General features: G+C 37.6%; 1 pseudogene; it reads left to right on the top strand.

The window, feature by feature from the left end:
• LOC114211991 (bis(monoacylglycero)phosphate synthase CLN5-like) overlaps positions 1-25,095 on the top strand; it is a 39,251-nt pseudogene that overhangs the window by 1,827 nt on the left and 12,329 nt on the right.

Raw genomic sequence — 25,095 nt, 5'->3', positions numbered from 1 at the left:
ACAACAAAGAGAAATAAAAGGCATCCATATCATCAGGGAAGAAGTCAGACTGTCATTATTTGTGGGTGACATGATATGTTATATAGAAAACCCAAAAGGCTCCACCAAAAAATTGCTAGAACTCATACACAAACTCGGTAAAGTCCAGAATTCAAAAATCAACATACAGAAATCTGTTGCATTTCTATGTACAAATAATGAAGGAAGTTTATCCATTTCTGGATAATAGTCAAAAAAATTCAATGAACACATTCATTTTCTCCACAGCATTATTCACAATGGCCATGAGGTGGAAGCAGCCCAAATGTCCACCAGTGGATAGGAGAATAAAGAGAATGTGGTATATGCATACAATGGAGTACTTACTACTCAGACTTAAAAATGAAGGAAGTCTCATCACATGCTACCACATGTGTCAAGAGTTTAGCTCAACTACACCTCAGTATTGCTGCCTCTTCATCCATTAGTTGGGCCAAATGGCCTGCAGGCACCTTAAACTGACCCTAGGTCCTTCATTCAAGCGCATGCCAGCAGCCTGCAGAGTCTCAAGCAAACCTAAGTTCCTGATGACTTCTCCAACAGCCTTATCAGTCTCTCCACCTTTCAGTATCATATACTTTATGGGCCACTTTAAGCCCTGGGAGCCTCCCGTGCAGCATACCCAAACCCCCCTCTCTTGGTTTAAATTGGCCGATCTGGCCCCAATCCAGCAACCCAAAAGCACTCTACCCTAACAAACACATGTCCCCAGGTCCTGCCTCTCTCTTGGTCTGCACTCTGCCTTGACCTCCCCCTGTGGCCTCTTGAAGCATGTCATGTACATGCTCTAGGACCTGTGAGAAATAAACTTCTCTGTTTCAGTTTCTCTTGTGGTCTGTTGTTGAACAGGAAGAGAGATTCAGTTTTGCAGGATGAAAAAGTTCCAGAGATCTGTTGCAAAACAATGCAAATATATTTCACACTACTTAACTGTACTTTTAAAAAATCATAAAGAGGGTAAATCTAATGTTGGTTTTTACAACAATTAAAAATCATCTAGAAAAAGAAAATAACCAGCACACTGATACACACATACATACACCAGGATCTTTCTCACTTTTTGTGGGGTGAGCACTATTCCATCTCTTAATCTCCTCTCAGTCCTGAGGATAAACATCCCTGTCCTGAGGCTTAGTTTGGCATATACTCTCCAGGCTTCTATTCCTGACTTCATTTCAAAACAGTCTTTGGTACCATGAGAGACGATGGACTCAGAGAAACAAACCGAGGGTTCTAGAGGGGAGGGGGCTGGGGGGATGGGTTAGCCTGGTGATGGGTGTTAAAGAGGGCACCCTCTGCATGGAGCACTGGGTGTTATACACAGACAATGAATCATGGAACCCTACATCCAAAACTAATGATGTACTGTATGGTGATTAACATAACATAAATAAAATTAAATTTTAAAAAATGAGGAAAATTAAAATTTTTCCCAGAGGAGGGGAAAAAAGTAAAACAAAACAAAACAAAACAAAACAAAAAACAGTCTTTGATTATTTTGCTTTACACATAGTGTTGTCTATCTGTAAGGTCTTTACGCAACTTCTTTTCCTATCTTACTTCTATTTATCTTTACTTCTACTAATCCTTCCTTGACCAACCTGCTTGCTTGTTCTGGGCTGGGTGCCCAGATGCTTACTTCTGCCAAGTACATAATAGATGTGTTTTAGTTGACTAGTTGTCTGTTTGCCCCCAGTGGTCTGTGAGGTTGTGGGTATCGGTGGTTCACATTTTGTGGGCTTTAAAAATTTATGTGAAGTACCTACCTACTTTAGATCCAGCACTTGGCGTGAGAGAGAGAGAGGGAGCTAGGGAATGTTTTTGAATAGATGGACTCTCAAGTTCGCCTCGTAAAATGACTAGCCCAAATGTGGCATAGCCCAAAAGACTGAGATTCGGCATTAGCTTACTGGATGAATTCTTTCTTGTGACATTTTCAAAACACAGAAGTATGACAAAAAGGACTACGTTTCTGAAATCAATACCTTATTTGGCTTGTTTTTCTTTTACATAAAGAGTAACTGTATGTTCAATTCACAAACATTGCACACCCTGTCCTTTTAATAGGGGTATTCAGTTACTGAAGATAGCTGGGAACTGTCATTGCCATGTGAAGAGATCCCATTCCCTTAAAAAATTTATTTATTTATTTATTTATTTATTTATTTATTTATTTATTTATTTATTTATTTAATTTAGACAATAATACAGATTTATTCATTTATAAATGTTGGGGGGTTTTCCAAAATGAATCTTTAAAAATTTTTTAATTTAAATTCAATTTAGTTAACATATACTATACTGTGTTGTTAGTTTCAGGGGTAGAATTTAGTGATTCATCAGTTGCATATAACACCCAGCGCTCATTGAATCACCTGCCCTCCTTACTGCCCATCACCCAGTTACCCCAACCCCCCACCCTGCAACCTTCAGGTTTTCCCCTAGAGTTAAGAGTCTCTTGTGGTTTGCCTCCTTCTGTTTTAATTTAAATGACAAGTTTCCCAAAACACTGTGGATAGTACTAAAAGCAGCAGAATCTAAGAGATCAACATGCTTTTTGAAGGAGTGGAGAGAGGGACAGCAGAGGAAGGGGGAAAAAAAAGAAGTTGATTGGATGCCATAGGGAGGGAAGAAAGTAGCATTTGTTAAGGACTGGTCATTTCATTTAATGCTTCTCTGCATTTCACTTAGAAGGGAATGGAGAAAAGTGAAGACAGGGAATCTGGATTGCTTAGCTTGCAAGTGGTCAAGTGAAATTTCAGTTCTGAGGTGTGCATGCCAAACTCTATGGCAACCAGTATTTTATAATTTAAATTTACCCTACATTTGCAGAAGAATAAATTTGAACATAAGAGAATAATTTTATTATGGCTAACCCAAAGGAAGAAAAAAAAAAGTCTTCAAGCCTTTGATTAATGACTCAGAGAGTAATTTGACTGCATTATGATATGTTATTTGTTTCCTTCAGCAGATGGTGAAGTGGCTGTGGCTAACTTGATTATATCATGAAGAAACTGAAAGCATTAGGAAGCTGTCTTGACAAAAGTAAAGGTGAGGCAAAGTACCAGGAAGGCCATTTTCCAGGTTTAGGGACTGCTCCTCTAATGTGGCTGCTGGGGTCGTGTTCTTGTAGCTACTACAGGTTATGTAACCAGATTTGGTCTGAAATTGGTAAAAGAACCAATCAGCAGTTTAGTGATGGAAACATTCTGTAACAGCTTGGGATCTACTGAGCCTAGATCTTAATCAAATCAGGGTTTTAGATTCCAATGTGGAGAAGTTAATCAATGGTATTGATGTGTGTTTAAAAAAAAAATACCTGCGAATAATACATTTTGGTTTTAATTAGTGATGTGGGTCCACAAGCAAACGGTCAAGAAAGAATTCTCGAGACATTTTTGGTGCATAAAGGTGCTTTTATTAAAGCACAGGGAGAGGACTTGTGGGCAGAAAGAGCTGCCCTTTTACTGTATGAAACTGGTAGTTAGTTATATGCTTAGTGCTCATGGGGGAGGAGATGTGCAGGGAGTGTTAGATCATAAATGTCTTTGAATTTCTACTTGTAAAACTACTTTTGCAAGGTTTCCCTGGTGCTTATCAATCAGCTCAATATTAACTATTATTGGTGAGACATACAAGCAGTCCTGAGACCCTTTAAGAATGTAGCAACCAGCATGTATTTGATCCTTATCGAAACTATGCAGGCTATAGGTTAGCCTTCTAGCTAAAGGTGAACATTTTTCTGCTTCTATTCCTCATCATCTAGGACAATGCAAATAGAAGTAGAAGTTTCACACTTTATGGTGCTCTATAAAGCTACATTGGTATTAATATTTGAAAGAATATGGAACAAAAATCAGTTGGAAGCAATAGATATGTATCATAAATCACCCCTACAAGGGTTGCTTCATTGCTTTTCCATAATTTTTCGTGGGAGGTGGGGGAAAAAAGAGATGAGAAAAGAATATTACCTTAAGAATAGTCAGAATTGGTGAAGGTTTTAGAGAAAAGTAAGACACAAAATCTATAACTTCTATGTGAGTCAACATTCTACTAAGAAAATTATGTCACAGAATCTTTTTATGAATTTCAAGAACAAGTGAATGAAAAGTGAAATTTGCAAATTTTTATATTGGCTAATATTTTTGAAGATGCTATAATACACAACGTGAAATGGAAAAAAAATAAAAACAACTGATGAATTAAAAATTGATACAATAAAAGAGAAGTTATCAGTCTTGTGTGAAGTGGAATCCTCAACAGAACACACAATTTTTATCAGTATTTCTTTTCTTAGTAGGACCTTTCTTTTACATGTCCAAGATATAAAGCCAGCAACATAAACCACTTTCTTCTACCAAGTGATGTTCTCTGGGTTCGCATGATTTCATTCAGACCACACCCAAGGTCATTCATGTCATCTCCTTCCCCAGGGGATGAGACCCTGTGTGTTCTCGTCACTACAACCTACCTGGCGCCACGTAACAGTGCTCAGCCCAGTGAATGTGTAGAAGATCTGTTGTACGTAGTCAACAGTCAACTTATGAATGAGGTGTGGTCCAATGGTAGCTTTTTAAGACTATTTTGCATTGAAATTACATTATATGTAGTGATTTTATTTCCAAACTAGCACCAAAGTGCAGGTCAGTTTTTATTTCGAATATCCTCCTTCATGTTCTTCTTACAGCATGAAACATGAAAACATTTTGGTAGGACAGTGAGTTGGTATGGACAAAAGCTTCTGGTCAGTGTTAATGCCTGCGCCCATGGCCTCTTCAGAGCCAGAACTCAACTACTGCTTTCGGAGAGAGCCAGAGTTTGTCCCTCCTTTATGGTTTTGTCCTGAGCTTGCACAAGGGCCTTTTTTAAATTAACATATAATGTATTATTAGTTTCAGGGGTACTGGTCTCTGATTCATCAGTCTTACACAATTCACAGGGCTCACCATAGCACATACCCTCCCCAGTGTCCATCACCCAGCCACCCCACCCCTCCCACCCCCCACCACTCCAGCAACCCTCAGTTTGTTTCCTGAGATTAAGAGTCTCTTATGGTTTGTCTCCCTCTCTGGTTTCGTCTTTTATCATTTTTCCCTCCCTTCCCCTATGATCCTCTGTCTTGTTTCTCAAATTCCTCATATCAGTGAGATCATATGATACTTGTCTTTCTCTGATTGACTTACTTCGCTTGGCATAATACCCTCTAGTTCTAACCATGTCCTTGCAAATGGCAAGATTTCATTTTTTGATGGCTGCGTAATATTCAATTGCATATATATACCACATCTTCTTTATCCATTCATCTGCTGATGGACATCTAGGCTCTTTCCATAGTTTGGCTATTGTGGACATTGCCGCTATAAACATGGGGGTGCACGTGACCCTTTGGATCACTACATTGCACAAGGGCCTTTTGATTTTTTTGTTGTTGTTGTTGTTGGGGGGATAAAGATTTATGTTACCAAAGAGCTACAATAGGAAACAGAATCTGTTCTTTCTTGCTTCTTCCTCTCCTTTCCCTTTTCCCCCTTTAGACTTTGTGGGAAAAATAAGGGCACACATAGCAGAACATCATTTTTGTATAGGGAATGGGGTAAAGAAGTTGGAATCAGGAGCAGAATGCATCAAGGCAATGAGAGGAAATGCCCCAAGGAAGATCAGTGCTGGGCTGAGAAGTCAGTAGCTGGGGCAGAGGGAGGCATGGAAGGCTTTGCCTTCCCTGTCCTCCCCTCCTCCATCATGATTACCCCCATTGCTATCACTGAAATCTACACTGCAATAGCCTAACTATGGAAGTAAACCAAGTGTCCGTCAACAGATGAATGGATAAAGAAGAGGTAGTTTATATACACAATGGAACATTATTCAGCCATAATAAACAATACTCTTGCCATTTGCAACAACATGGATGGATCTAGAGTATAATGCTAAGCGAAATAAGTCAGTCAGAGACAGACAAATACCGTATGATCTCACTTATATGTGGAATTTAAGAAACAGAACAAAGGAAAAAGAGAGACAAACCAAGAAACAGATTCCAACTATAGAGAACAAACAGATGGTTACTAGAGGTGATAGGTTAAATAGGTGACCAAAAAACCCCCACAAAACTGCCTACATTGGCTTAGGGAAAATCAAAATAGGAAGAAAGTTTAAAAGAAAGTAATGCAGGTCCCCCCAAAATACAAAAACTGAAGCTGTATAATGCTACTAAAAATCAGTTTACAGACACAATCTATGCAGATGTATCTATCTATACAAAAATATAAAAGTTGAAACTGAAGAAAACAATAGACACAAATCCTATAGGGAAGAGTAAGAAATTCCTCTACCAGTTTTGCTGGGCCAATTATATCCAGAGTCAATGCACACACATCCACATAGACTTTACATGTATCCAGGAGGATCTGTGCCTTTCTCTGTTCTTTGCACTTTGAACTTCAGTATGCCAAATCCTTTTCTAAAGCAAATTAATTTTTTTAAAAGGTGGTTAACCATTTCCTAAACTACCTGTTTCACAAGTCGGTGTTTTCTTCTCTCAGTTGAAATGAGTTTTATTTTGGTGGGACATTTGGGCTTATGCAATATTAATAAATCATATCAGTAAAGCAGCAGAAGAATAGAAAAACTGGATAATGCTGTACAGAATTGCTGGTGTTTAAATAATCAGTCATAGGCTTCTATTTCAGCAAATATTTGCCCCGGATGCACCCAAATTTATATTTGACAGCTAAGTTTGATAAGATTTGAAGGACATCTTTGTTAGAGATAAAAGTAAGGAAAGGAATTTTCAAAAGACAGCCCAGGCTTCTCAAGTGGTGGTAAGAAGGCAGAAAGAGAGATAGAATTGGATGAGGTGATGCTGAGAGAGCATGATTTTGTTCCTGCTGGTTGGGTCATTTTCCCAGTGGGGGTGAGGGCGATATTTACAGCTAGAGAGCAATGCCTGCTGGGCCTGCTGCCCCTGCAATATGGCGGCCTGCTGGAAGCGACGGGAGTCCCTCCACTCAGCAGCCCTGGCTACTTCTTCCAGATTTGCTCTTGGTAGTAAAATAATGTGCGTGCGTGTGTGTGTGTGTGTGTGCGTGGCGAGAGCGTGTGCGCGCACGTACGTATTTCTTTAAATGATGCTTTAATTAAAAAGAAAAACATGATTTGCTAATCAGGAGAGATCGCATAAAAGCTTTTTCTCGGAGGTTTTGAGATAATAGAATGGGCTAATTAAGTTCTTTTCTGCTTCAGTAGCTTCAGTTGCTCCTGGTGCATGTTGTCATTCCTGATTTTGCAGATGCTCAATGGCACACAAAAGAGAGTAGTGACTGTCCTTGGGTTTCATTTTAGTTGTGTTACAGAATCGTCAGGAATGAGTTATGTTATCTTTGAACACAGATGGCAACCATGTACACCTTTTCCATAATAACTGTATCATATTAAGCAATCCTGAGAGTCACTTTAGGTACATATTGTATAATGTAACTAGCTATAATGTATTGCATAATGCTACTAAAAAATAATTCACAGAGCAATCTATGCAGATGCGTCTATCTCTACCGGTAATAAATGTAAAGTAACATAAAAAACAGTTTGTCATGGAGCCTGGTTCTCTCACCTGATTGCAGAGCTAATGTGGCCAAGGAGGCAGCTTCAATTTCTGGGGATGCTGCTCACCTTTGTATCTGTCTTACTGTCACAAAATGTTACCACTTGAGCCATCAACCTTATGGATGTATCCCATTAAATCATAAGGTTCTGGAAATTGAGGGAATCTTAGCAACTAACAGTGTATTAATATATAGATAAGAAATGGAGGCCAAAATATGGGAAAAGGTGTACTCACGGGCACAGCAAGTGCCAGAATTTGTGAGTGCCTGGTTAGAAGGGGGGATGAAGGTAGCATAGGACTATGATTTACTTAAACGGCGCAAAGTTTCTGCCGTATTTATGGTTTTTCTGGTTGAATATGGATGACAGGACGTTGTTTAAGAAATTCAGAGACTGATACAGACATATTTAAATCCATCTGCATATTTCTGAGCTATTCTTACCCTTATTCTCCCACCTCAGACATTGTACAAAGAAATGAATTGAAATGTAGTTCATAAAATATGTGATGTTATAGACAGCAGAAGAATACCATCTGTCAGTAATTACAAGTTCCTCGGGTGGATTGTCCCAGAGGGCATGTGGACGCTTGCTTGGTTGCCTGAAGATACACTGGAGAGTAGAATGGCAATTACCTGGAAGAGCCAGTTATCTCATACCTAACGTCAGCCCTGCAGGCGTATGCTTGTCCGCAAAGAGAAGGAACTGAGCTCAGGAATCAGCATCCTGGCTTCCTACCTCCTTCATCCTCTGACTGTAAGAATCGCCTTGAAGAGACTCATCCCTAACCGGTGACTTTCTCATCCTAGTTTTTCATGCTTCTCCTTCTGCTGCTTCTTCATGATATTAGCAGCTAAAATTTACTGAGTGTTTACTACATGTCAGGTAGTTTACAATATTATCTCATCTAATCTTCACAGAAATTCTGTGAGGTTAAGCAGGGCATTTAAATCCCAGGAGGTGGGATTTATACACGGACATTCTGAGTCTGGAGCCATTGTCCTTGATCATTACCTTATTGTCACTCTTCAATACCATCTTTGGGCTCAGGAAAGTAGTCCTAGTAATGAATTATGTTGGAAAATTCAGGATTAAAATGACATGATTAACATTAAATCATGCTAGGGATGCCAAACAGGGTTTACACGAAGTTGAAAATATGTCCATGTATTTCAGGTTAATATACTGATTTTTTTTTTTACGTATAGTTTTCAAATTATTGAAAAGCTTATTAAAATCAATCATGTAAGTGTATAATCTAATCCTTTTATTTTTATTTATTTTATTTATTTTTTAAAAGCTTGTATTTGTTTATTTGAGAGAGAGATTGAAAGAGAGAGGGAACACAAGCAGGGGGCAGGGGGAGAGGGAGAAGCAGGCTGCGTGCTGAGCAGGGAGCCTGATGCGGGGCTCGATCCCAGGACCCTGGGATCCTGACCTGAGCTGAAGGCAGACGCTTAACCGACTGAGCCACCCAGGTGCCCCTAATCTAGTCCTTTTAAAAGGCATTATAACCCCAATGAAAATTTTAAAGTGCTTGTTTTATTTATTTATTTTTAAGATTTTATTTATTTGTCAGAGAGTGAGCACAAGCAGGGGGAGAAGCAGGCTCCCTGCTGAGCAAGAAGCCCCATGTGGGACTTGATCCCAGGATCCTGGGATCATGACCTGAGCCGAAGGCAGACACTTAGCTGGCTGGGCCACCCAGGGGGCCCAAAGTGATTGTTTATTTATTTATTTATTTTATTTATTTATTTTGTTTATTATTTTATTTTATTTATTTATTTGACAGAGGGAGACACAGCGAGAGAGGGAACACAAGCAGGGGGAGTGGGAGAGGGAGAAGCAGGCGCCCCGCCGAGCAGGGAGCCCGAAGCTGGGCTCGATCCCAGGACTGTGGGATTATGACCCCAGCTGAAGGCAGACGCTTAACGACTGAGGCACCCAGATGCCCCCCAAAGTGATTGTCTTAAATGCTGATGCTAACTCACTACTCTGGAAAAGGGAAACCCAGCTAGGACCAGATTTCCTATTGAATTTACATATAAGTCATGAAATAAAGTATTTTGATTATTTTTATAATTCCAACATAAGAGATTTATTTATAGTTGTGTCATTTTGACAAATTCTGTGGGAACTTATTAGCAAGCAGAACAAAACATTGAGACTTGCAGAGCCTTCGTTTATTTACAGAAGTGGGGAAATACGCTGCCAGCATCGCAAGAACACAAAAGAAGCCCATTTCTCAAGAATGAGTATATACCAAAATGTAGGTAACTCAGATCCCCTGGCCTCACACACCCTTGAATACAAACATGTTGCACTTATAGTTATACCCCAAATCTCAGTGCTCTGAGCATCAGGCTTGCTTGGTTGCTCGGAAGCTTGGCCTTTTCCAGCATTTCTACTCTATAAGTCCCTCTAGGAGAAGTGGGGTGTAGACGCTGCCATGTGATCAGAGCTGCTCCGTCAGTCCTGACCCTTAGTGTTTGCATCTTTTGCCTTCTTTTGGCTCCACCAGCTATTATCTCTCTGTTCCCTGTGGGGTCAATATGTGCTTGCTTTCCATGAATAGCTGATCTCAAACTGTCTACATTTGGCTGCCCACACTCTGCAGACTTCTGTGCAGTCGCTGGCTTCTACTGTTCCTCCTCCCCTGCAATCAGCAAGAGGGCTTCCTCTGGTCCTCCTTACCTACTGTCTTACGGGAACTTGTTACAGGTTGAATTGTGTCCCCCCCTAAATTCATACTTTGAAGCCTAGACCCCCAGTACCTGAGAATGTGACTGTGTTTGGAGATAGGTCCTTTAAAGAGGTAATTAATTTAAAATAGTGTCTTTAGGGTGGGTCCAAATCCAGTATGACTTGTGTCCTTCTAAGTAGAGATTTGGACACAGATACACACAGAGGGATGACCGTGTGAGGACACAGGAGAAAGGCAGCCATCTGCAAGCCAAGGAGAGAGGCCACAGAAGAAACCAAACCTGCCGACACCTTGATCTTGGACTTATACTTCCACAACGGGGAGAAAATAAATTTCTATCGTTTAGGTCCCCCTAAACCCCTTTAAAGGGGGATTTTAAAGATTTTAATTTTAATTATTATAATTAATTATAAATAAATAATATACGAGAGAGAGAGAGAGAGAGCATGAGTTGGGGGGGGCAGGGGAGACACAGAGTGGGAGGGAGAGGGAGAGGGATAGAGAATTTGAGGTAGACTCTGCTCTGAACATGGAGCCCTATGCAGCTGGATCTCACAACCAACCACAAGATCATAACCTGAGCCCAAACCAAGAGTCAGACACTTAACCAACTGAGCCACCCACATACTCCAAGCTTCACCAGCTATTATTGGTAATTTTCAGAATTGCTTTTATATATGGAAAAATCTCAAATGTTTTTCGTATATGAGCTATAAGATATCAGAACATTTCATGTTTTCTTTTGCACTGATTTATTTTTTTCCCCCAATGTCTATTTATTTAGTTATTTATTTTGCCCTATTGAAGGGGTTGGCAAACCATGGCTCACAAATCAAATCTGTTGCCTGATTTTGAATGACTCACAAACTAAGAATGGTTTTTATACTTTTAAATGACAAAAAATTTTAAAAGATTAATATTCCATGACACATAAAAATTGTATGATATTCAAATTTCGGTGTCTACAAGTGAAGTGTCATTGGAACACAGCCAAGCTTGTTTATTGTCTACAGATGCTTTCACATTACAATGGCCATACAGCTCATGAAGCATAAAACATTTACTGTGTTACACTTTATAGAAAATTTAACAGGCCCATTGTCTAGGATATAGCCATACAGAAACAACCAATTAAACAGATAATGATCAAATCCCTACCACAATATCAAATCCAGTCATTTTTAAAGAGTTCAAAATACTTCATCTATTTTTAATTAATTCTAAATATCCTAAGCAGTCCATTTTGTTCATATTTCAGCATTGTAAATGGGGACAGACAATAACTTGGCCAAAGTCACCAGCAGGTGGAGGGGTATTGCTCTGGATAGAACACAGATCTTGAGATCCTTAGGACAACATTCACTACTCATCTGCAGTGGCTTATTTTATATACTCTCTGAGTTAACAACGTTTCACTAACCAATTGGTTGTTGATAACATATTGTAAGCAATAGATCATGCATTTTATGTTATCTTTGTCAATGACGGTGTTATGCATTTGTATGATTCATTGCTTTTCATTAATTAGATTATTAAACAAAATGAAATTCTTTACTTCTACTTGAAATTTGTGTTAGCTTTTTTTTATGTGAATCATTAAATACCTTTTAAGTTTTTATTTTAATTCCAGTTAGCTTTTAACGAAATACTTCAATAGGATATGAAAAATTTCTTGTTGTAATTCACTTCTTGAAGTCAGAATAATCTCTATTGATTTCATTAACCATCTTTATAGATTTTGTTTCCTATTCTATTAATTTTATCTGAATTTTGTCACTTCTTTAATAAATAAATTTAAATATAACAAAAGAGATGTTCTTCATGTAATTTCAAATCAGGAATCTTTACTTGTATTTTTGAAATAGTCCAAAATGTGTCCAAATTGTGGGTAAATGGTATTTTCCCAGTGAAGTGTTCCCAGATCTTAGCTGGATTTTAGTCCCTCTACCACAATCAACAAAATATAAATTCAAAATTTGAAATCAAATTATAGTAGTCCCCCATTATCCATGGGGGATATGTTCTAAGACTCCCAGTGGATGTCAGAAACCATGGATAGTACCAAATTCTATATATGCCATGTTTTTCCCCTATGCATTTATACCTATTGTACAGTTTAATTTATAAGTTAGGCAGAATAAGAGATTAACATAACAACATTAGCTAATAATAAAATAGAACAATTATAACAATGTACTGTTTCTTCTACTTAACCGTAAATCTTTTCAACTTTACATTATATGTAATCATATATGCATTTAAAGATGAAAAATCTTAACATAATAGATACATTTGTGTATTTGGGTATTAAAACAATTCAAAGAAGCCATGCAACTTTTCTGATCAACGTATATTATTTATTTATAATTAATTATAATAAAACCACAAAACACTATGTCTCAGCAGGATCCTAAGTTACATAAGTAGTTTACAAATGAAACTATTATAGATAAGTACAAACAGGTCATGGTGGGTGGTTAATCCCCACAGAGACTATTGAAATAAATTTAAGGTACTCTTTGGTGAATTTTTACTTGTAGAGATCACACACCAGATATTAATGCCTCTGCCCTGTCAGCAGAATATAATGTTTAAGTATGGTAATCAATTTCTAGCACTACTTGCTACTTCAAACTTGATGTAATTATTATTAAATAGAGAAGAAAGAGTGCAAATGAGAACTGCGAACACTGGAGTCATATATTAACTATCAAGACTGAGAATTCTTTGTTTCATGACATTCTTACCCAAGAAGTAAGACTTTAATAAATAACTTTACTGTTTGCCTCAAGAAATTTCTGACAACTGATTTACCTAAATAAGCCTGTGAATAACTGGGCAGAAGTATCTGGGCAAATAACTTTCCTACCAGCACAAATTTCCTCACCTGGGCAAAGAGCTTGCTGGTTCATTGATGAAGACCCATCGTAATCTCTTGTTGTACCATTAAGACTAAACTATTATATCACAAATCCCAATCAGTTTCCTACTACTATGGACTGCATGTTTGTATCTGCCCCCCAACCCCAATTCATATGTTGAAAGCCTGACCTCCAATGAGATGGTGTTGGGAGGTGGGGCCTTTGGGAGGTGATTAGGCCAGGACAGTGGAGGCCTCATTTTGGGATTAGTGCCTTTAGAAGTCAAGAGAGTGCTTATCTCCTCTCCCCTGCTCTCTGCCACACAGGGGATGCAAGGAGAAGTCAGCAGTCTGCAACCCAAAATAGGGCTCTGTCCAGAACTGGACAACATAGGCACACTGCTCCTGGACATCCAGCCTCCAGAACTATGAGAAATAAATAGCCACTTCAGCCATTTAGTCTGTGATCATTTATTAGAGCAGCCCAAGTGGATTAAGACACCTACCTGGAAACATCTAGCTTAATCTACTTGAATCCAGTTGCCAAGAACTTATAAATTTCTTTCCTGTCCTCTTACCCCTTTCTAATGAAACTACTGTTATCCCTCTTGTAGTAAGTTTAATGACAACATTGCTTGATCAACAGACTATGCTGGCGGTTTTTTTGTGGAGTCAGGAGCCAATAATCCGGTGAGAAATCAAATGCACAATATCCCACTTCATCCTCAAACTCAAAAGGAAAATTTCTCTAAATTAATCTTAAACCCCTCCACTGTTACACAAGCTGTGTCTTGATGACAATGAGCAATTCAGGAGCCAAGTCCTAATAACCTTCAACCACTCTTCATGTTACAGTCAACAACCACCATCCTTGGACATTTAGCTGAGAGATATTCTTTTCTCCTCCTGCTAACTGCATAGGAAGTGATCTATGTGCAAATGATATTGCTCCATTAAAAGCTCCCCTTTTAGGCCCTTCCTCCAAATCCCTGAGATCTACTCTCTTAAGTAGGTCACAGTTAATTTGCATATTGACTTACCAGTATCCTTGTGTCTACACCAAATTCAAATTGAAGATTTCTTTAGGTGCTGTACTCCTTGTGTACAAATATGTATGCAGTAAGTCCATCAAACTCAGATTATTCCACCCAACCCCCTAATGACCAAGCTTTTACAATATCTTTTAATACCAGAACCTAAAGAAAGTCTAAAACCAAAAATCAAAAGCTTAGCAGCAGAAAGGATCTCATACCCTCTACCAATCCTTATAATACTCTTCACCTCCTAATCATTACACTGCATATGAGAGGACATACAACTTTTATGTATATGGTTATTTCTCATATACCTGTGGAACCAAACTTACATACAATTTTACTTTTTGGTCCCACTTGAAGCTCTATATTTTCCAGTTGTAGATTTCTGTTCTGCTTTCCTAATCATCCCTAGATACCTATTTACATTTTCATTAGAAGGTCAACAATATACCTGGACATTTGGTCTCAGGGGTTTACCAAAACATTCTCCTACTTTAAGTAGTCCTTAACCAGAATCTCAAGAAGCTTAAATTTCCCTGAAATTCTACTCTTACTCAATACATGATCTTCTGCTATGTTCTAGAGAAGAGGTGATTTCCAAGAAGGTTTAAAAGGTGTAAAGTTTTTAATGAAAAGTTACAGACCAGGTGCATTACTTCAGGTAGATTTATCTAAAGAAGGTAAATCCCTTTTTCTCAACTGACTATAACCTTTTAACCTTTTTTAAACTCTCTTAGGCCAATAGCTAGGGGACATTTAAAAAAGTCCTTGGGTCTCACTAACTACTGCAAAAAATGGATTCCTAGTGTTTTTGAAATTGCCACACCTCTGTATTGCTCAACCAAACCTACCATTCGTTGACTTTTTTGGGAAACTAAACATATGCAGGCATTTTGCAATTTAAAGTTAGTTTTTCAACTACCCCTTCCCCTGCCTACCTAATTATCGTAAGATTTTTCTAGCTATTCATGTTAGGTAGTCCAGACAAGCCTTTGGTGTGATGTATTAGCTTTATGGGAAACACCTGAGACCAATGGCTTACCACAGCATTCTTCTTCCCTTAGTAGCAAAAGCCCACCTACCTTGCCTAAGCCCAATAAGAGAATCAGCTAAGCTAGGGCAGCTTCTGGCCACTTGATCCTTGGTTTTAAAGTCTTATACTTAATGGTCCCTCATGCTATGCAAATTTTGTTGTAGATAGTTCAAAACATTTCTCAGGCATATCTCCTGTGAAATTCTATTACTTTCTTCCTCACATACTTCTATTCACTGTTGTAGTGCATTTAATCCTCCTATTCTTCTGTTACCAGAAGAAGGGGAAACTCATGACTGCTTAGCCTCTACCTGGGAACTATCTATATCCCAGATTTATTAGACCCCTCTTTCCTAGAAACTCTAGATTAATCTAGATTCATCTAATCCTAGATGAACTATATTTTAAGACTGAAACAGAAAACTATCAACTCACCCCATTCTAGATGCCAAAATATGATAAATGGCATTAATTCATTTCACTCACCAGAGCATGCCAATTAGTTAGAGATAGGAGGGTTAATATATACACTGATGGGAGGCATGCCAGTGAATTAGTCCCAACGTTTGAGGTGCTTTTGAAAATAAAAAAATTATGGAATTCACTGAGAACCCCAATAAAGATGACCAAAAATATAAATAATATTTAGATGCTCTAATGCTTTCTTACTAGAGAGTAATTTTAAATATAGAATCTTATGCCAAAAAAGAACATGAAAGATAAATGGAAAGCTATGACTGATCATTATGGTAGATAACAGTCCCCAGCAACATCCTTGCCCCACGATACCACAAAAACCATGTAGTTAATAGAGTTCACAGTGTGGTTAGTGAATTCAGGAGCTTTTCATGATGATTTCTTGGTGGCTCTGGAGAACCTCAAGTGAAATCTTAACATTTTTTTTACATGAACTTGACCACCACTGAAAGGACACATTTCTTAATGTAGTTAATAAACAATGCTAGTGAAGATTTACTAACATTACATGTTTCATCTGTCACCAGCATAATATAGACCAACCTATAAAAGTGGAAAATGGATAAGAGCCCAAGTTTCAAGCTACCTTTTGAACACCTCCAAGTGACAAGTACCCATTCAATAGATCTTAAATATATTCTGTTCAGTGGTCACTTATTTTTGAGAATGAATTGAAAATTCCCCTTGCTGGTGACTTGCAGTTCCAATAGTAAATATTACTTAATTTTGTGTTCTCAGGCTGCAGAATTTTAACCCCTCTTTAAAGTGACAGGAGCAATCATTTTACCAGAACTGTCATTAAAAAGAACACTCTCAGAAAGACATGTATCATATGACCTCACTGATATGAGGAATTCCTAATCTCAGGAAACAAACTGAGGGTTCCCGGAGTGGTGGGGGGTGGGAGGGATGGGGTGGCTGGGTGATAGACATTGGGGAGGGTATGAGCTATGGTTAGTGCTGTGAATTGTGCAAGACTGTTGAATCACAGATCTGTACCTCTGAAACAAATAAGACAATATATGTTAGAAGAAGAAGAAGAAGATAGCAGGAGGGGAAGAATGAAGGGGTGAAATAGGAGGGGGAGACGAACCATGAGAGACGATGGACTCTGAAAAACAAACTGAGGATTCTAGAGGGGAGGGGGAGTGGGACGATGGGTTAGCCTGGTGATGGGTATTAAGGAGGGCACGTTCTGCGTGGAGCACTGGGTGTTATGCACAAACAATGAATCATGGAACACTACATCAAAAACTAATGATGTAATGTATGGTGATTAACAGAACAATAAAAAATTAAAAAAAAGAACACTCTCAGAAACTTTACTTCCTATATCAGATTCAATATTTAAGAAAGAAAAAGTGGGATTCAGGTACTAAAATAAGGAAGGCTCTTAGAGAATCCTTCAAAATTCCATAGCCTAAGGGTATTCCTATGGCCTTATTGGCAATGTTACTAATTTCTTTGGGGTTCATTGACTCTTCCTTTATGCATGAGTAACAGGTTAGCCTACATACTCATCCAGGAATATCACTTCTAATTGTAGGCTCTAGCTTATTGCAAGCAGACATGATCAAATTCTACAAGGAATTTATGTGACATACCCAACCTCATAATCCAAAAGTATGAGCAGACTTTCATTATAATCTTAAAAACATTTGCATGACCCTAAACCTGGAGAATGGGTGCTCTGAAAGAGACATGAGAAGAAGCCCTAGAACTCCAATGGGGGAAGTTCTCATCACACAAGGTTAACAGCTAGCACAGCAGTAAAACTCCAATGCACTGACCCTCAGATCAGTCTTTCAGTTAATGAAACATAAATAATCTTTGACTCCCTGGAAAGCAACCTCAATCAGAGATTTCAAGATGATGATTGTTAGGATTATTTTGGATTCAAGTAATCTTTTGGAGGAGATGGATTCCAACAAGACCCTTGAATCAAGGAGATAACAGTATGAAACAGATGGTCTATACCTAAGACCTATGGAATGAGATCTAAATGACCAAAGCTACAGATGTTCAAGCTTTAATCTTCATGTTTTTGTTCTTTATTTTCTTAGGTATTTTCTCCCTCTCCTGATGGGATGTGTGTGTGTGTGTGTGTGTGTGTGTGTGTGTGTGAGAGAGAGAGAGAGAGAGAGAGACAGAGACAGAGACAGAGACAGAGAGGGAGAGAGAGCTTTATTGAGATATAATTCACATACTGCACATATCATCAATTTAAAGTACATATAAAACAATGATTTTTAGTATTCATACAATTGTGCAACTATCCCCACAATTAAATTTGGAACATTTTCTTCATTTTCAAAGAAACCCTATACCCATTTGAAGTCACTCCCTTTTTTCCCCTCACCACAAGTTCCAGCCCTAAATAACCAATAATCTACTTAATGTCCATTCCAGACATCTCATATAAATAGAATCATGCAGCATGTGGAATTCTCTGATACATTTCTTTCACTTAATCTAATATTTTCAAGGTTCATCCATGTTCCAGTATCAGTATTTCATTCCTTTTTATAGCTAAATACAATTACATTTTACAGATACCACATTTTATTTCTCCATTAATCAGTTGATAGACATTTGGATTGTTTTCACTTGGCTGTTATGTGTAGAGTGATAATTTGCATACAAGTTTTTGTGTGGACATGAGTACTCATTTCTCTGGATATAGACCTAAGAGTAGAATTGATGAAGCATGTAGTAATTCTATATTTAACATTTTGAGGAACTATCAGCCATTTTACATCCCCACCAGCAATTTATAAGGGTTCCAATTTCTCTGCATCCTCGTCAAACTTGTTGATATCCATATTTTTTATTATAGCCATACCAGCAGGGTTGAAGTGCTATGTTATGATTTTGATTTTAACTTACCACATGGATAATAATATTGAGCATCTTTTCTTGTGCTTATTGCCCATTTGTGTATCTTTTGTGAAGAAATGTCTAGATTATTGGCCCATTATTTAATTGGGTTATTTATTTTTTAATGTTGAATTGTAAGTGTTCTTTATGTAGCCCAATTAAATGCCCCTTAGCAGATTTGCAAATATGTTTTACTCATTCTGTGGGCCCTTTTCTTTCTTTCTCCCTTTTTTTTTAAAGATTTTTATTTATTTATTTAACAGAGATAGCACAAGTAGGCAGAGCGGCAGGCAGAGGGAGAGGGAGAAGCAGGCTCTCTGCTGAGCAGGGAGCCCGATGCGGGGCTCGATTCCAGGACCCTGGGATCATGACCTGAGCCGAAGGTAGCCTCTTAACTGAGTGAGCCACACAGGTGCCCCTCTGTGGGCCCTATTCATTTTCTTCATGGTATCCTTTGAAGCACAGAAGTTTTAAATTTTGATAAATTTGTTGATTTTTCTTTTCTACTTATACTGTTGGTGTGATATCTAAGAAGGTTTTGCCCAACTTAAGGTCACAAAGATTTACTCCTATATTTTCTTCTTCTAAGGGCTTTATAGTTTTAGATTTTATATTTAGGTATATGATTCATTTTTGTTTAAAATTTGTGTATGTTGTGAAGAAGTTTAACTTCATTCTTTTGTATATGACTACCTAGATGTTCTACCACCATTTGTCAAAAAGAATATTTTTTTTTTCTCATTGAACTGGCTTGCTACCCTTATCAAAAATCAACTGACCATAAAAAAAAAATCAACTGACTGTAAATGTGAAGTTTTTTTTTTTTTTTTTTGTAAATGTGAAGGTTAATTTCTGGAATCTTAATTCTTTTTTCATTGTCTAGATTTCTGTCCTTTGTCAGTACCAGACTATCTTTTTTTTTTTTTGTACCAGACTATCTTGATTATTGTAGCTTTGTTGCAAATTTTGAAAACAATAAGTGTGAGTATTCCAACTTTGTTCTTTTTCAATGTTGTTTTGGCTAGTTTGTATGGCTTGCCTTCCCATTTGTATTTAGAATCAGCTTGTCAATTTCTGAAAATGAGCCATCTGGGTTTTTGATAGTGACTGCATTGATAGATAAATCAACTTGGGGCATGTTACCCTGTTAGCAATAATAAACCTTGTAATCCATGAACATGAGGTTTCTTCCCATTTATTCTTTAATTCTTTCAACAGTATTTTTTACTTTTCAGATATATGTTTTGAACTTATCTTGTTAAATTGTTTTATTCTTTTGATGCTAGTGAAATGGAATTGTCTTCTTAAATTCATTTTCACATTGTTCATTATTGGTGTATAGAAATATAACCGTTTTTTATATATTGATCTTATATTCTGTGTATTTGTTTCCTATTTCTGCTGTAACAAATGCACTTAGAAGCTTAAAAGAATACAAGTGTACTCTTTTATAGTTCTAGAAGTCAGAAGCTTAAAATAGGTCTGCAGGGCTGCCCTCCACCTGGAGGCTCTAAGGAAGAATTTTTTTCCTTGCCATTTTCAGCTTAAAGGTCACTTCGATTCCTTGGCTCATGGCCTCTTCCTCCCACTTCTAAACCAGCAATGTATCATCTTCTCCCCTTTCTGATTTTGTTTCCATCCCCACATCTTCTCTCTGATTATGGCCTCTTAGGTCTCTCTTATAAGGACCCTTATGACTATGTTGGGTTCACCTGGATAATCCAGGATACTTTCCCATTTCAAGATCTTTAACCTTACATGCAAAGTTTTGTTGCTATATAAGGTAACATATTTACGGGTTTATGGGTTTTGAAGTTACAGAAATTCTTGGGAGGCATTATTCAGCCTCTCACACCCTGCAACCTTGTTGAAAGCGTTTATTGTTTATAGTGTTTCAGTGGTTTCCTTAGGAATCTCTATATATGGTAACATAAATAGATGGGCCCATAGTTCAGTCAGGATTTAAACATTTTTCCTATACCAAATTTCTCAACAGAAATTTGTAATTGTTCATAATGCATATTCTTTGTTGAAGTGTTAATGAAAGCAAACAGACAAAAAAACCATAAGAAACATGGTTTAGATAAGACACAGTTGGATAAGTATTATCTGATAGAAATTTTAGTATATTCCTTTAAAAATGTTGGCTAGGGGAACCTAACATGTTCTGAATATCTTTCCTCCAACTGAACAGTAAAGCAAGAAAGAGTCATTATGGTATAATCGATCCTTAAAAGAGTTCTCAAATGGTTTCTGAGAGACATCAAATACTACATGGTGATAATTTTTTCTTCTTAGAGCAATACTCTTTTGTTTATTTTTAAAATGTGTATACCTGTATAAATAGATTATAGAGAAATTTTTCTCTTTGTATCCTAAATGAAGCAAAAGAAAACTTTGATAGGATTTCACCATTGGGCAGGGGATTTCAGTGGATTCTGACCATTAATGTTAATAAAATCAACCAAAGTTGCTAAGCACTTTTCAAGTGAAGAAAGGCTGAATGTCTGCCCAGAAGGAGAATGACTAACAAATGCAAATATCCTACTTGAGATCCTTTTTTTTTTCTTTTGTAAATGTGTATGCCTCTATAAATAGATTATAGAAAAACTTGTCTCTTTGTATCCTAAATGAAGCAAAAGAAAAATGATGGGATTTCACCATTGGGTAGAGGTTATAATTGGATTTTATCTTGGGCAGAGAATATAATTGAATTTCACCATGTGCCCACAATTTCTGTCCCAGGAAACATAATTAAATGGGCCAGAACTTCTCCATCTCCATTTCTATAACAGTAGGCTGGCAGAACCTGAGGAACCTCTTTGTAAAGGCAAGGCCTTCCCTTTGTTGTCATTTATCCCCATTTGCTGAGGACCTGCTTTGGGAAGTGCAGTATTCAGATGATTAAGTGTCCGTTTTCAGGCAAAGGGCTGAAAACTGTACATACCACATTAGAGTACTGTTCGTCGTTGCATTTGATAAACAGTAAGAAAAATGAAAAGAACTTTGTTCAGTCTTCATCACTTGGTTTCCTTAAAACTTCCATTTTATTTTAATAGAAAGACCAAGATTTGGACATACCAAAGCGAGGCAGCCTTTAAGATACAGTGGGGAGTCTCATTGTGTGAGAACTGGAGCTTCTCCAGAGAAAACAGAGATGAAGGAAGGATCTGCAGTTTCCATCAGCCTTCCTCAATTTTATTTAAACACATGCAAGATTTGTACCTTCTTATGATAAATATAAATGTTTACATCCACTTGGAGATTTAAAATGCTTCTCTATTTCCAATGAAAATGACTACTCCAAATGAAGAGAGCCAAGGAGAGTTACCAGGGAAAAGACAGAGGAACAAAATAAAGGAGAAAGGTTGGAAGGAAGGAAAAAGGAACAAAAGAGAGAAAGAATTAAGTGAATGATGTCAAACAGAAAACTTAGAACAGAAAATGGTGCTATGAAGAGAGTTCAAATAAGGTTAAAGGGGGGAACAGATTCAGAGGAATTTTGGAAAAGCTAGTTAAAGTTATGAGATACTGAATTAGAGAAAACTAAAATCAGGTTAAGGAGCAGACCGATATTTCTCAGCAAGGGGTGCTTGCTTTTCAAGGTATCTGTCTTCCTTCAGGTTGCTATAACAAAATCCCATAGGCTGGTTGGCTTAAATAACACATGTTCACTTCTCATAGTTCTCAGAGTATGTCAAGTCCAAGATCAAGGTGCTGGGAGATTTGGCATCAGGTGAGAATTCTTCTCCTGATTTGCAGCTGTCTTGTTTCTTGCTGTATCCTCCCATGGTGGAAGGATGGAGGGCTCTAGGCTCTTTTTGGCATGTGGGCACTAATCCCATCAAGGCGGCTTCACTCTCAGGACCTCATCTAACCCTAATTACTTCACAAAGGCCCCACCTTCAAACACCATCATTTCTGGGGTTAGGGCTTCAAATCATCAATATTGGTAGGGCACAGACTTCATAGCAATGTCCAAAGTAGATAGTGATGGGGGAAACCAAGGCAAAAGAAAAAAAATGTCCTTACTACTTACAGCCCATTGACAATTCTTTCAAACAGTCAGAGTGACATTCCTCTGGGAGCCCTGCTGCCTCGATGTTGACACTTTGCTGAGGGTAAAAGGCAATCTTAGCCCCCTGACCCCAGGATCCTGTGAGTCTATTTTAAACATATAGAAATTCCTTTAGAAACTTAACCTTTATCTCTACCCCCCAAGATATATGTTAATAATAATCCTCCAAGGGTATGGCCCCCTGATATATATCTGAAGGGTCTCATGACTGAGATTTTACCAATCAGTAATAAATGACCTTTTCCTAAAAATAGCCAGCCCCCTCAGGGTCCTGGAAACCTTGTTTCCAAAACACCTTGGAGGTTTGTGCTAGCCCTAACCCCCTCCCAACTTGAAAGTATATAATCAGCCCCTCCTTACAATCCCAGGGCAGCTCTTCCTGCCTATGGGTCTTCTCCCCGCTTTACAAAAACCACCTTTTTGCACTGAAGACATTTCAAGAATTCTTTCTTGACCATTTGCTCTGAATCCCAACACTTCCACATCAGATAGCTTCCCTGTCACACTACAAATTTACTGAAGATGCCAGAGCTTTTCCTGAAGTTAAATTCACGCTAACAAATTATGTCTTACTAATCTTCACTGTCAATAAGTAAAAAAAAGTATTAATTGGATACTAATTCTCTAGGCAGTTTTATCCCAAACAATTTCAAGTTCTTGGAACCATTAAGTTTTATATTTTCTCCTTCAGATTAGAAGATCTTTTTTTTAATGTTATGTTAATCACCATACTTTACATCATTAGTTTTTGATGTAGTGTTCCATGATTCATTGTTTGTGCATAACACCCAGTGCTCCATGCAGAATGTGCCCTATTTAATACCCATCACCAGGCTAACCCATCCCCCTACCCTCCTCCCCTCTAGAACCCTCAGTTTGTTTCTCAGAGTCCATATTCTCTCGTGGTTCGTCTCCCCCTCCAATTTCCCCCTCTTCATTTGTCCCCTCCTGCTATCTTCTTCTTTTTTTTTTTTAACATATAATGTATTATTTGCTTCAGAGGTACAAATCTGTGATTCAACAGTCTTGCACACTTCACAGCGCTCACCATAGCACATACCCTCCCCAATGTCTATCACCCAGCCACCCCATCCCTCCCACCCCCCACCACTCCAGCAACCCTCAGTTTGATTCTGAGATTAAGAGTTCCTCATTAGAAGATCTTTAGGACTAATTCTGCTCAGTAGTATAGGAGGATACTCTCTATTTGGTTTTTCAGGAGCCTAGGGAAGAAGGTGACAGTGGTTTGATAAGGTTGGTAACAGTGGTTTATCAATGAGTGTTGATATCATGGACCATAAAAGAATCTACCTAATTAAATAAGCCTAGTTAAACCTAGTACATTTATTTATAGGTATAGCAAATGTCTAAAGATCTAATATATAAAGCATTATCTCAACTTTAAGAAATATTAGATCTAAATCTAACAAATCTAAAAAGTATAGATCTAATGAGCAATGCATATTTAGTATGTAATTTTAATGTTAATATATAATATATAACAGATGATATATATTATCTGATATTAATATATAAAATTTTAAACTTTAAATAGTAAATACTAATATTTAAATATCAAGTGATTGAATTATAACATGTCACATCTGGGCCAATTAAAAGCTCAGCTTAAAAAAGCAAAATTGATATATTTAATATAAGGATTTGAAAAGAACAGTGAATTATTTTACTCCAGAAATGGCATCTTTCTTTAGAGGGATATATTCTTATCTATCCCTGGGGCTATGAGCAATTTTTCAGCAAATAAAACCAGTCTTAAAAAATATGGGATTGAGATGCCAATTGCTAAACTGTTCACTATATCAGGGAAAGTTGGGTTTTATTTAGATCTTTCTAGATAATTAAGTAAGAATCTAGATCTAAATTTCCATCTGAAAAAGTAACCTAACTTACATTTTGCCAAACTGAAAAAAAAAAAATAGATATCAAGTGTATTTTGTGTGGTGAGAGAGAATTTTTTTTCCCTGAAGTTTAAGCTAATTTGACTTTGAAAACTACTAGAAAAAGACAGGGTCACAGTATTTATTTTAATGGAAGTACAGAAAGGCCTGTGGTTTCTGAAATTAATGCTTGCAAAGGTATTGTCTGATTACAGCTTTACTGCTGCTTTTCAGAGATACCCTACTGGCTTCTGGGCTTGTTATTTAGAGTCAAGCTGTAAAAAAATAAAATGAATTCTTCCTAAAAGCTCAAGATTCATTATAAAATGTAGCTTACTAATGTTTAAGAGATCCTGTGCCTTAAATATTTTTCATAGTTTTAACCTTAATTTGATAAAGAATTGGACAAAGCACAGACCATGGGAGAGACTCCTTTCTCACTTTGCATTTCCTCCTTTCTTCCCTTGATCTCCTCGTTTTTTCTTCCATC

The sequence above is a fragment of the Eumetopias jubatus genome, unplaced genomic scaffold (assembly GCF_037043125.1).
Source record: "Eumetopias jubatus isolate StellerSeaLion01/CBP00866 unplaced genomic scaffold, mEumJub1_p1.0 scaffold_3, whole genome shotgun sequence".
In the NCBI taxonomy this organism is placed as follows: Eukaryota; Metazoa; Chordata; class Mammalia; order Carnivora; family Otariidae; genus Eumetopias; species Eumetopias jubatus.
The sequence above is the reverse complement of the archived record's forward strand: the minus strand, read 5'-3'. Positions and strand labels throughout refer to the sequence as shown.